We start from the raw sequence: 15530 nt of genomic DNA, 5'->3' as shown, positions 1-15530 counted from the left end.
GCCAATCCTCTCAGACAAAGTCACTGAGGAATGTCAGTGGTATAATGAGTCACTATATGAGCCAATCCTCTCAGACAAAGTCACTGAGGAATGTAATGAATCACTTTAGGAGCCAATCCTTTCAGACAAATTTCACTGAGGAATGTCAGTGGTGTAATGAGTCACTATATGAGCCAATCCTCTCAGACAAAGTCACTGAGGAATGTCAGTGGTGTAATGAGTCACTATATGAGCCAATCCTTTCAGACAAAGTCACTGAGTAATGTCAGAGGTGTAATAAGTCACTATAGGAGCCAATCCTTTCAGACAAAGTCACTGAGGAATGTAATGAGTCAATATAGGAGCCAATCCTCTCAGACAAAGTCACCGAGGAATGTCAGTGGTGTAATGAGTCACTATAGGAGCCAATCCGTTTAGACAAAGTCACTGAGGAATATTAGTGGTGTAATGGGTCACTATAGGAGCCAATCCTCACAGACAAATTCACTGAGGAATGTCAGTGGTGTAATGAGTCACTATATGAGCCAATCCTCTCAGACAAAGTCACTGAGGAATGTCAGTGGTGTAATGAGTCACTATATGAGCCAATCCTCTCAGACAAAGTCACTGAGGAATGTCAGTGGTGTAATGAGTCACTATATGAGCCAATCCTCTCAGACAAAGTCACTGAGGAATGTCAGTGGTGTAATGAGTCACTATATGAGCCAATCCTCTCAGACAAAGTCACTGAGGAATGTCAGTGGTGTAATGAGTCACTATATGAGCCAATCCTCTCAGACAAAGTCACTGAGGAATGTCAGTGGTGTAATGAGTCACTATATGAGCCAATCCTCTCAGACAAAGTCACTGAGGAATGTCAGTGGTGTAATGAGTCACTATATGAGCCAATCCTCTCAGACAAAGTCACTGAGGAATGTCAGTGGTATAATGAGTCACTATATGAGCCAATCCTCTCAGACAAAGTCACTGAGGAATGTAATGAATCACTTTAGGAGCCAATCCTTTCAGACAAATTTCACTGAGGAATGTCAGTGGTGTAATGAGTCACTATATGAGCCAATCCTCTCAGACAAAGTCACTGAGGAATGTCAGTGGTATAATGAGTCACTATATGAGCCAATCCTCTCAGACAAAGTCACTGAGGAATGTAATGAATCACTTTAGGAGCCAATCCTTTCAGACAAATTTCACTGAGGAATGTCAGTGGTGTAATGAGTCACTATATGAGCCAATCCTCTCAGACAAAGTCACTGAGGAATGTCAGTGGTATAATGAGTCACTATATGAGCCAATCCTCTCAGACAAAGTCACTGAGGAATGTAATGAATCACTTTAGGAGCCAATCCTCTCAGACAAAGTCACTGAGGAATGCCAGTGGTGTAATGAGTCACTATATGAGCCAATCCTCTCAGACAAAGTCACTGAGGAATGTCAGTGGTGTAATGAGTCACTATAGGAGCCAATCTTTTCAGACAAAGTCACTGAGGAATGTAATGAATCACTTTAGGAGCCAATCCTTTCAGACAAAGTCACTGAGGAATGTCAGTGGTGTAATACGTTTCTAGTATATACCCAGGTATCACTTTAGGAACTGTGGTATAAACCTTACCATATTTATATCATAGACAGTAAGTATAGAGTATGTAGATTAAATTGCACAAATAAAGTACCACCAACTAGTACATATCTGGTTATATATGGGTTTTTATTTGTATGCTGATCAGCTATAATATAAAGCTGCTGCCTTTTATCTGTTGACCAGTTTTATGCCTTGTGTAAACCAAATCCCATTAAGTAGCTGCACCAGATCATCTGAGATTAGTCTAATAATTCAGTAAAACAAAATGGCTGACAGGTAGTCATCTTGGAGTTTGCCTTATAATTGAAAGTTTGCAGCTACACGTATTTCTCATCTTAATAATTGTACTCTTAGCAAAACAAAATGGCCATATATCTTGCAGGCCTCTTTGAGTAAATCTTACATGTACTGAAATTGCATGTTAAATATATTTATAGGAGTGAACTAATAACAATAATAATGAAATGTATTGATCGGGCCCAAAGTAATGTCAGTCCCTTAAGATGTGCAGATCCAATATAAAATGGATACTACATCAGGTCAGGACCCTCATACAGGTGAAGACTCTCATAAATCCTGTTTGGGCACTACCGCTTTTTTCTATATAAATCCTGTTTGGGCACTGCCAACGTTTACTATATAAATCCTGTTTGGGCACTGTAATCGTTTACTATATAAATCCTCTTTTGGCACTGTAACCGCCGTTTACTATATACAGTGGACCCTCGATAATCCGAACACCTTCGTTCCCAGTCCAAACCGTCCGGATTACGAGTTTTCCGGACTGCCGAATTTCGTCTACCAGGTCAAAAAAATTGTCGTGTAAGAGTTATCTCCCTTGATTATATACAACCGGGACGTTTCATAAACACGTCTAATTGTCAGACTTTTTAACAATAAATATACTTATGTTTCTGAATGATTCTTGTTTTCTATTGTAGAAAGTAAAAAATAAACTATGTTTTTAAAAGAACATGTAAAGTGAAAGTTGTTTTATTTATAGCGGGCATATGTGACCTATAAACAACACACATGTGTCACGTCCCGGAGGTTCACAAACAAGTAGAAATTACAAACGTTAAATACCTTAAATAAAGACCCGGATTTTACAACTTACCACCAGTCCATGTTTTTTTTATGATTTTTACGTACCAGAAACCCCAAGCTATCTATTTAAAAGTACGCGACACCAGCGAGAACTACCCCAGATGTCCGATAATTATTAAACCCGTATCAACTTAACAATGTGACGCTTAATTAAGTATCAGACGACTATTGACTAATTTGTGTGTAATCAACCCAGTTCTTGTGATCACTGCTTAATACGTAAATGTGTATGTAATTAATAACATGCATCTTTCAATGAGTCGTCGTTTCACGTAACAGTGTTACAAGCCGATATCCGTGTTTACCCAATACAAGTGTTAATGATGTTAGTTACCGATCATAAATTTATTACATGTATTTGAGATTGATTAATTATCGTATCACGTACTGTATGTTTGTGCGTAAATTCTTGCTAACTACGAAATAGCAATATGTGTTCCTATAAAAGTTGCCGTCTGTAAAATAACTATAATAGATATTGTACGTCAAGTTGATAAAGGCAAGACCAGGCTATACTATAAAATCCTTTTATACTGTAACATTTAAAAAGGTCATAGAGAAAAAGTAATGTACCGTTATAAAAACAAAAGCTACACATTGTACCACAGGTAAACACCCGGGGCTATGACCTGGCAGCGGTCGCTATGACTACACACAGTGTCAAGCCATAGTCTGTACAGCTGTCGACACGGGTGACTTGCCCCGACATTTTTTTCTCCTCGTGGTGAAAAAATCGTCCGGATTATTGCGGGAAATTTACTAATGAAAAGTACGTTCCGTTCCCAAAATGGGCTTCCGGAATCGGAATCCGAATTTCCGGACTGTTGAGTACAAATAACGTTACGGAAATCCGTTCCCGTGCATTTCCGTCTGGACTGTGAGTTTTCCGGACTATCGGCGTCCGGATTATCGCGGGTCCACTGTAATATAGACATAGGAGAGAACAGAGTAGGGAATAACAACAAGAAGAGTAATCTCCCAATGGACTCAGATTCTCAAAGAACTTCCTGCTATGGTTATGTGCTGTGGTTCGACATCTACGTAGGCTTCAGAGTAAGGAACAGAACAGAGCCACATGACCAGTAAAATCAGGATATAGTGATGAGATCCACCTCACTAAGATCTGTACAAAAAACCACTTCAGACATCCCCGCATTCCACTTACAATTTAACTAGAATTTTAAATGATGGCTGAGGCTCTGATGAAATTGTCTTAAAACACAGAAATAGAAAATCCCTTTCTGTCATACCCATACCTCAGTCGAAAATTTGATTAGCGAAGGAAAAAAGTATTGATTTTTACAAATCTGTATCAGTTGACTTTGTAGACTATTACCAATGTAAAAATTTATTGCATTATTATTTTTTACAATAATATGACAATGATCAACCTCATTCAAGGTTAACAGAAAATATTTATCTCAGTCTCAGAAAAAATGTGTCCACCTTGGGTTAATAACTGCAGTGAGATGTTTTTATACGCCCCTCAACAATGGTTCGTATTATATAGTATACCCTGCACTGTCCATATGTTCGTCCAATAACTTTACCTTGTTAGTGCCATTAGCCTTTACTAACAGATTTTTATAAAACTTGCTACAAATATTCTATGGCAAAGCTCAAGCGTGTTTGTGTTACGGAATTTTGCGATTATTTTCAGCACTCAGCAGTTATGCCCCTTTTTATTGCCAAATATGGGCATTGTGTAGAAGATGCAAGAAACTTTTTTATTCAATTTCTCTAAGGTTTTGCACATAAGAACTTGAAGCAATTACGTTTAACATACATTAAGGGTTTTGGCTCGTCTGTTAAAATTGGCATAACGGCATGGTATATTTTGTTAAAATTGGCATAACGGCATGGTATAATTTATCTGTTCAGGTAAAGCTCATTCATTAACTATTATTTGTTAGCACTCTCTTTCCTTTATTTATCAGTATATTTATATGAAACTCGCTACAGATATTACATACCACAATAGCTCCAACAAGTTCATGTTATGGAATTTTGTGACTATTTTAAATAGAGTTATTTCCCTTTTATTGCCAAATATGGGCATTGTGTAGAAAATGCAAGTTTTTTATTTCTTATTCTATTCTTCTAAGATTTTTTTCACTACAGCAAGAAGTAATTTATAATGTTCAACATATATTAGGTCTTTTTTATACACCCGTCAACGATGCTACATGTACATGTTCCTGTGGTAGCTTTTCCAGTGACATTGTGTATCATATTCCCGCTTGCGGAGCTTTTGTTATTTCCTTGTCATATATATTTTTCATTAGAACAGTGTAGCACCAATATTATAGAGGTTGTATATGAGCCTCTGTAGTAATTTCACTATAGAAGACGTGATCAGTAATTTGTATTTGGTATAATGCAAATAGTCTCGGTGGGATTTCAGAGCTTGAGGGCATAAAATATGATACATCGCACCAAGATATTAGGAAACCATAATAAAGTAGCTTCTATATTATGGGTTCAGGTTTCTTTTTAATCTATTAACACAACCTTATATATCTCACGAAGACTGCCGAATTACTGGTCTCTTTGTCATTGTATTATAGATTTAGCGAGTCTTCAGTCTGACATTAATAATAATTCTTGAAAGTATCAATTCCAAGGCATCTTTCAAACTCAGTATTTATACAGTTGTAACAAACTATGTTTTGTTTTATGAATTTATACCCAATTAAGCCAAGTCCTTGTTTATAACCGAGGGCTAACCCTTGTTTAAAACGAAGCCTATATCCTTGTATATATACATGTATACATATATAATCTGGTGCCAACCTGTTCTAACAACTGAAGCCATATCTTGCTTTCTACCTCACTAATGTCAAAGGGTTCAACCTGTTTTTATACCCGAAGCCATATCTTGCTTTCTACCTCACTAATGTCAAAGGGTTCAACCTGTTTTTATACCCGAAACCATATCTTGCTTTCTACCTCACTAATGTCAAAGGGTTCAATCTGTTTTTCTACCCGAACTGCGAAGCCATATCTTGTTTTCTACCTCACTAATATGTCAAAGGGTTCAACCTGTTTTTATACCCGAAACCATATCTTGTTTTCTACATGTACCTCACTAATGTCAAAGGGCTCAACCTGTCTTTTTACCCGAAGCCATATCTTGTTTTCTACATGTACCTCACTAATGTCAAAGGGCTCAACCTGTCTTTATACCCGAAGCCATATCTTGTTTTCTACCTCACTTGTGAAAGGAGCCAACCTGTTTTTATACCCGAAACCATATCTTGTTTTCTACCTCACTAATGTCAAAGGGTTCAACCTGTTTTTATACCCGAAACCATATCTTGTTTTCTACCTCACTAATGTCAAAGGGTTCAATCTGTTTTTCTACCCGAAGCCATATCTTGTTTTCTACCTCACTAATGTCAAAGGGCCTGGCCAACCCTCGTTTTATATCCAAGGCCAACCCTCGTTTTATATCCAAGGCCGACCCTTATTTTATATCCAAGATAATTGGAGTCTGTTATTGCTATTTTCTAAAGCACTCAGTACTCTAGGTATATTCTCCAACTTCATGTGTTAGGTTCCCCTTGGTTTCTAGTTGACCCAATTCAATTTAGATTTTTGATCAGAAAAAGAAATTGACTGACTGTCAGCCATCTTGGATTTTGATAACTGAAGTTTGTTATCGCTATTTCTTGAAAAGTGCTGGAGGGATATTCCTCAAACATCATGTGTAGGTCTCCTTCGCCCTAGTTGTGCCAATTCAACTTATAGATCAGATAAACTAAAATGGGTGACAGGGGGACCATCTTAGATATTGAAAATTAACGTTTGTTAATTATCGCTATTTTTTTTTAACTGTAGGGATATGTTTTTCTAACTTCACATGTACATTCCACTTGTTCTTGTTATCAGATTGTTAAGAGGAAAAGAAGAAATAAGGGAAAAATAAAGAGATTATCAGTCTGACATAGAACCAATAAAGATCATTCAATGATGGGCACCTGGGATCTCTTGTTTTAAGTTATATTCTGGCAAACTCTTAAATTACAGATTCATTCCATTAGATACTGTCACATTCAAATATCTCACTTCAATTGCCAGGTTTCATATTATGATGTTGTTAAATTTGTTTACATAATGTTTGCTCTCGGAGGGATATGGCCAGACGATCATGCATCTCTCGGAGGGATATGGCCAGGCGATCATGGATCTGCCTGATCTCGATCCGTGTATAACTGCCGCCCGGTAATGATAGTGTGACTGGCCTCCATGCCTTTTATCGTGGGGGCTCATTTTTCACCATCTATTTGTGTGTTATTCTGTGATCAAAGACATTTGGATTGTCCAGGGCATGTCCTCACTTAGGCCGGACCATTTTGTGCTGGTCAGTCGATAATAGAGTACAGATATAATGCTCGGTCGTTTGTTTGTAAAGGTCATTTAATAGCTGAATAAGAAATCATTGCCATACTATCAATATTCCTTACGACTTTTCTATTGTTTCGTAGGATAAAGTTGGAGTTGATTACAAGTTATAGCCAGTTAAAAGGTTCTCTAAAGCCAGTGTCACAAAGCCATACATAGATTATCCTGGACAATTCATTTTGATGAGAATCTGTGTTTCTTTGTCATGACAGTGGTGCTCATGACCTCATCTGAACTTTGCTTTTGCCAGTTTTGGTGATATATATTCTTCTGGATGTCTAGTCTGTGATACAGCAATCCTTTCGATTTATATCAATGAAACTATCGCAGGTTAAGTTTCTGAGAAAAGGAAATCTGTTTGGTTATTTTTGGGGGGTCTTTACAGATTGCCAATTGAGGCCCATACTAGGTCATGTTTTGTTTTGATCTGAGAAATTACAAACCTGAAATCTAAAGTCTTAAGATGATCTTTTCAATCTATATTGGAATGTTTTGCAGATCTAAGGAACAAGGGACAGTTTATCATAATCTGAGTAGTTTCTGAGAAATGATAGAAGCGCAATTAACATTTACACTGGAATGTAGTAATAAGGCCTTGAGGCAATACTACACAGATTTTGTCTGGATGTTAAATGTAAACATTGTAACTCCTGCTATTATTAAAAAAAGAAATCCTGGGATCACCGTGAAAGGCATGATCCACTTTGTCCATAGTTGAACATGCTTCAATTTGGTTTGGATCAGAAAATCTAATTTCAGACATTTAACCCTTTAAAATATATCACATCACATTTTAGGTCTGCATTATTAATTTTAATTAAATTAAATGTTATCAAAATCTAAGGGCAGAAAATTAGAATATACAAGCAACATTCCATGACCTTTAGCTTTCCATACTGTCCCGATCCGAGTACTGTACATTGGTGAGTATCTTTGAGGTACTTATTGTCAAACCATGAAATAAGAAATTACACAATGTCAGTGTACTTTCAATATCTAAATGAAAAGTTTTAACAAGTTTTAGTTTAATCTTGTGACTAAATTTGTTCGGTTATTGACGGATTGATTCCTGATCAGATTATCTGTGGTGCACATGTTGGTTACGGAGAACCAATGTGTCTCTGGTACTGTTGTGAAATAAGGCTGACTTTTATATGCAACTTAATAGACCAAGATCTACAGCCCTGTGTTTATCCTTGAATTATTCAGTGAACTGTACAAAATGTGCTTCTGACTAGCTTTTATTGGCATTAACTATTCATGAGAAATATCCCAAAAATTAATTTACTCCATACCCTTTCTGAATTCCTGCATTAAAATTGTAGTAAAATGTATAAAACCATCTTAATGATGTTTTAAATCAAGACTATGTTCAATATATTCCTCTTCCTGTGTTTAAATCTTAACGAGATATGAGCAAGAAGTCATAAACAAAACTAAAATGGACGTTACTGCGTGTGCATGCTGTATTATGAGCTCAACATGGAATGGATATGAACTTGTCTGTACAATTTATGTAAATTTCTAAACTGACTATTCAGCAGAATTTTGTACAGAAAACCTTATTATTGTATTCTTTAAGCCACATTAACTTGAATTTCTGTTTGGTCATATTTAAGCAATACAGATTTGATCACCCACACATTATGAATACATGACCAGAGTCTATATGATTTAGTAGTTATCTATTCACTGGAGCATAGACCAGGCGGGATGTATAAAGACATGATAATCGATGTATATATAAAGACATGATAATCGATGTACATATAAAGACATGATAATGGATGTATCTATAAAGACATGGTAATCAATGTATATATAAAGACATGGTAATCAATGTATATATAAAGACATGGTAATCAATGTATATATAAAGACATGGTAATCGGTGTATATATAAAGACATGGTAATCGGTGTATATATAAAGACATGGTAATCAGTGTATATATAAAGACATGGTAATCAATGTATATATAAAGACATGGTAATCAGTGTATATATAAAGACATGGTAATCAATGTATATATAAAGACATGGTAATCAATGTATATATATAGACATGGTAATCAATGTATATATAAAGACATGGTAATCAGTGTATATATAAAGACATGGTAATCAATGTATATATAAAGACATGGTAATCAGTGTATATATAAAGACATGGTAATCAATGTATATATAAAGACATGGTAATCAGTGTATATATAAAGACATGGTAATCGGTGTATATATAAAGACATGGTAATCAATGTATATATAAAGACATGGTAATCGGTGTATATATAAAGACATGGTAATCAATGTATATATAAAGACATGGTAATCAGTGTATATATAAAGACATGGTAATCAATGTATATATAAAGACATGGTAATCAGTGTATATATAAAGACATGGTAATCAGTGTATATATAAAGACATGGTAATCGGTGTATATATAAAGACATGGTAATCAATGTATATATAAAGACATGGTAATCAGTGTATATCTAAGGACATGGTAATCAGTGTATATATAAAGACATGGTAATCGGTGTATATATAAAGACATGGTAATCAATGTATATATAAAGACATGGTAATCGGTGTATATATAAAGACATGGTAATCAGTGTATATATAAAGACATGGTAATCAGTGTATATATAAAGACATGGTAATCAGTGTATATATAAAGACATGGTAATCAGTGTATATATAAAGACATGGTAATCAGTGTATATATAAAGACATGGTAATCAGTGTATATATAAAGACATGGTAATCAGTGTATATATAAAGACATGGTAATTAGTGTATATATAAAGACATGGTAATCAGTGTATATATAAAGACATGGTAATCGGTGTATATCTAGATACATGGTAATTAGTGTATATATAAAGACATGGTAATCGGTGTATATATAAAGACATGGTAATCGATGTATATATAAAGACATGGTAATCAGTGTAGTGATTGGAAACATACTTTTTGGTTTGTTTTTGTTTAACGTCCTATTAACAGCCAGGGTCATTTAAGGACGTGCCAGGTTTTGGAGGTGGAGGAAAGCCGGAGAGCCTGGAGAAAAACCACCGGCCTACGGTCAGTACCTGGCAACTGCCCCACGTAGGTTTCGAACTCGCAACCCAGTGGTGGAAGGCTAGTGTTAAAGTGTCGGTACACCTTAACCACTCGGCCACTGCGGCCCCAGGAAACATACAGGCAGTAAATTAAGGGACATACTTTTAAGGACACAATCTATCATTGATGTTGCTGACTTTTACTGAAACATTGAATTTGTATGCCCCTACCATAAAAGGGGGGAGGGGGTTGTACATATAGTGTTGCTGATGCTGTTGCGCTGCCTCCCATCCCACCCTGAATGTAAACACTTAACAACTTCATTCTTTGACAGATTTTAGTCAAACTTTATACAAAGGTCAAGATTGAGTATACTTCAGACATCATTGTGTTTCAGGGTTCCAAAGTCAAGGCTAAGATCTCACTTGCTACTATATATAGAAAATCATCAACTAATTCAATTTTAACACTTAGCAATTTCATGGATTTTGGTCAAACTTCATGCAAAGGTCACTAGGCAGCAGGGGCATGCATGTCTTATAGACATGTTTCTACTTTTATTTGAGGTGAATCTGCAAACTCAATGTGAAAGCAAATGATTCTTATACAATATTAACTGGTAACAATCTTGAAATTCATCTTTAGCTTTTTTCCCCATAGCAATAGTTCCAGATGAAGCATATTATCAGATCTACAACTTTGGAAATAAAAACCAACATGTCATTGACATAGTACCTAGTAATAAAATGATGTCTTTTTCTTCTTTAACATTATAGTAAACTATACCGGAGGTGGGAGATCCAACGTCCATATAAACAGTTTGGTATGGTTCTTTGTTATTACCCAGCAGTATAGTAAACTGTATTGCTATATATATGTAAACAATGAGGCTGAATGATAAGTTATAGGGTTAGACAACTTAATTGTACAATGATATAGTTACTGATATTTGAAAACTCTTAATGTAACGTACACTAAATGTCTGAATTGCACCATAAAATAGGTTTGTTACCAACTCTGGTGATGCTATATCATATACACAGTCACACAGACAGAACAAAATAAGTCAATCGACATTTTTACGTATAAATCTTGTTTGAGTAATTATATTCCAGTTTTTTCTTCATGATATAACTACATGATTTCAAAAGCCTTGAAATTTAAATTAGCTGTTTGTCATAACATTGTCAAATCTGACCTTTAAATCTGACTTTTGGGTCTACGTTTCATAATCTGTGGACCAGGTTAGTGAAAGTACATAATGCACATCATTGAGCCTCTTATTTGATATAATTTATAATATATACAGGTTGGAAAATTGGCATGTACGTGAAAGTGAAAAACTGCATGATTTGGAAGAAATAAATTGGTCTGAGAGTTAAATGGTCTGAGAGTTAAATGGTCTGAGAGTTTAGTATGAGAGTAAACCATCACAGTTATAGAGGTTTGTGTGACCTTGATTGACCTTCAAAAGGTCATTTTTGTGTCTTCATCTAATTGTGTGTCCACAAGGGAACTAGTAGTAATCTGATTGTGTGTCCGATGGGGCTGGACCAGTCAGTGGCTCAGCATACAAACAAGGAATTAGGTTAGGGATTTCATGTCTGAAGCCGTATGTCAGATCTATAGATTTCTAGCATCCTCTACGGTCCATATACATTGTGAGCCATCTACATATTAACGCAGCTTCATCACCATTCCTACACATTAAAGGAAGCTGTATACTTACTTAATGGTATACTGGCCTGGCCAAGCACAGCATTTTGCAGGATGGATAATTGGGAGAGAACTAGGATATGTCAAGAAGTCAGCATCAATTTGCCTGTTAGATGTGGAATTATGGATAGGGGATTGGGATAACTTGCTACTAGGATATCGGAAGATTTCTAAATTTGGTAGAGTCTGATACACTGTGATGACTGCACCATAAATCAGTGTCATACATGTCAGACATAGTGCTAGACAGTAGATCAGATTTGTGGCACAAGACAATTTTATACTCATCATTTTTCTGTAGCTTGACTAAATACTAAGCAGTATCTAATTTCTAGAACCAGTGCAACAGATAATGAACTATTGGCCAAGTATCTTTAATCTATCTCAAAGTGTCATATTATCTCTGTCATCTTTCATCCATTGACCACTAAAAATTTGCACATTACATCTCAGTGCATCATGTTCTTACAGATATGATGACAAATTACACAATCTGAGACTTTTATTTTTCACCTAATTTGATCTCAATTATACTAAGCAAGGTCTGGACTTTGATTGACCTTGACACATTCTCTCATTACATGGCATTGAGAAAAGCTAGCCCGAAAATGAACTACATGACACATTGAGCGTTTAATGAAATAGAATGATTACTTATGAAGTTATGCTTGTTCAAAACACTTTTTAAATCTATTTTTAGATCTGTGACCTTGACCTTTAAAATTATGATCACCAAAATATTCGTGTTATCACCAGCTCATAGTTTCCTATCATGTTCTGAAATATTAATGTTTTACCTGTTTTTGAATTAAAGTGTTCACAAGAAGTGTAAAGAATGATAATAAAAAGAAGAAAAAACGTAACAAAAACAATAGGGATTCGAAATGGAAATCCCTGATAAAACAGAATGGTTCTGGTTGATTTAGTTTGGACAGCTATAACTTAATCTTCCCTGAATTCTTTAGAACAAAAAAATTGATAAATAGCTATAGCTTTGTAGAAATTATTGATAGAAAATGCTACTGATCTATTAATCTTAGTGTTTATACACAGATATATTCAGCTTGGTATTACTATTAAGTGATTCATCAAACAAATTTTTCACTGATTTGAAAAAGAATTTCCCTCAGAAAATTTGACACTGTATTACTTAAGTTATCACATAATTGATATGAAGACTGAGACAAATGGAGCTCCATTAAGTACCCGGTATGTTTCTTCATGTTTTAGAATTCCTTTGTCCTCACTGTAATTTCTGTGTTCAGTAATTTGACTATACTGCCTAAAGCAGATCATGTGCAGTAATTTAATTGCCGATTGTACCCAGTGTTAATAATGTACAAATGTATCTGGAAAAACTCTTTGCATTATATTATTGTTTTATATATAGATGTTTACACTTGAAAGTGCCAATACAATTTTATGAAGTATCATGATTGAAATAAGATTATGAAACAAAAGAACATTTTCAGGGCATTGGTCATCCCAAAACTATTTTTCTTGGTCTTTTTTTAATTACTTTTCAACCATAAACCATTCAAACACCCCCATGACTCAGAAGAAGGAAACGGTCCCTGAAGCATCTGGCGGCTGTGACAGACGCATCTCATTTGCACTCTTCACACTGTTTGATTGAAACACTAGTCTTGTATGGACTGAAGACATAACCTATTAAACACTGCATGAGGCTGTGGGCTGGTGAGATTAGGGTAGGCACCAGTTACCGTGGTGATGGCGACAGACATCACAGTGCTGTCCTTTATTATTCATTTTCAGACATTCAGCATGTCTTTGATACCTTACTGTACAGTAATTCCACCCATGTATGCCCTTAGACATTTGTCTTTAGGCTTTCTTTTAAGAACCCCTCCCCCTGAGTTTTTAAAACAAATTAAATTTCAGTACAATTAACATATTAATGAGTTAATTGTGTAAAAATTCATTCAGTTTTAATTATTTGTGCACAGAAGTGCACTGTAGCAGTTTAATTGTTTCTTTCAATGAATCTTATTTTTCAAATTCAATTACTATCAAATTGATGTTGTTGATTATTTGTTAATATGTAACTGCTGAAGCTAGACAAAAAGATCTGCGATCACGTTACAGCTGAGTCGTTAGTCCATGTCAAGGATAACCATTTGTGTTTCAGCTAGAGTTCCCAATTAATTGGTGAAGCGTACAGTGGAACCATATTTGTCTGGTTTTCTGTGTTCTTATGTGTAAAGGACTGACTAGGAATTAAGCAATGCCAAATTTAGAGATTAAATCTTTATGAAAGAAATGTCAACTACATGTTTGGTGATCAAAATACTTCAAGGCTAGAGCCTCAGCAGCACAGTATTATCAGAACATCTTTTAAATAAAAAGATTTCCTTCCAAGGAAATCCAATTCATTGAAAATATCGAATCAAAATGTTTTTCTTCTTGATGTTAGTACTCTTAAGTCAATGTTTCAGAGGGAAATGTTATATTTAACACATATTTTATAATGGGAAATGTTTATTACACAAATCATTTTCTGTGACAGTGAACCAGTTTTTGTACGTTTATTTAACATTAGAATGATAGTATCATTAACTTGGACATGAATGTTTAGACGTAGATGAACATCTACCAGGTATAATACAGGCTATAGAAACACTGTTATGGCTTTAGCTATAAATGTAGAAACTATTACTTACATTGATATTTTGAGAAATGTATTCATTATGTTATTTGTAATTGTTACACTTCAAAGTAATTACAATGATATAATGGAAACTCTAATAACACATATCTTTGGTCAAATTTTGAAAATCTGAATCTTATGACAGGAATTCATCTAGATTTATATAGAATATTTATGGTTTATTGCCTTTGATAATGAGTCCTGATTCATAGAATTCATTTCAGATATTTAGATTTCATTTCCATACTTACAGTAGACAGTCCGAATGACACTGGTGTGCTGTTACAGACAGTAGACAGACCGAATGACACTGGTGTGCTGTTACAGACAGTAGACAGTCCGATTGACACTGGTGTGCTGTTACAGACAGAAGACAGTCCGAATGACACTGGTGTGCTGTTACAGACAGTAGACAGTCCGAATGACACTGGTGTGCTGTTACAGACAGAAGACAGTCCGAATGACACTGGTGTGCTGTTACAGACAGTAGACAGTCCGAATGACACTGGTGTGCTGGTACAGACAGTAGACAGTCCGAATGACACCGGTTTGCTGTTACAGGCAGTAGACAGTCAGAATGACACTGGTGTGCTGTTACAGACAGTAGACAGTCCGAATGACACTGGTGTGCTGGTACAGACAGTAGACAGTCCGAATGACACTGGTGTGCTGTTACAGACAGTAGACAGACCGAATGACACTGGTGTGCTGTTACAGACAGTAGACAGTCCGATTGACACTGGTGTGCTGTTACAGACAGAAGACAGTCCGAATGACACTGGTGTGCTGTTACAGACAGTAGACAGTCCGAATGACACTGGTGTGCTGTTACAGACAGAAGACAGTCCGAATGACACTGGTGTGCTGTTACAGACAGTAGACAGTCAGAATGACACTGGTGTGCTGGTACAGACAGTAGACAGTCCGAATGACACCGGTTTGCTGTTACAGGCAGTAGACAGTCCGAATGACACTGGTGTGCTGT

This window comes from Pecten maximus, chromosome 2 (assembly GCF_902652985.1).
Source record: "Pecten maximus chromosome 2, xPecMax1.1, whole genome shotgun sequence".
NCBI lineage: Eukaryota > Metazoa > Mollusca > Bivalvia > Pectinida > Pectinidae > Pecten > Pecten maximus.
The sequence above is the reverse complement of the archived record's forward strand: the minus strand, read 5'-3'. Positions refer to the sequence as shown.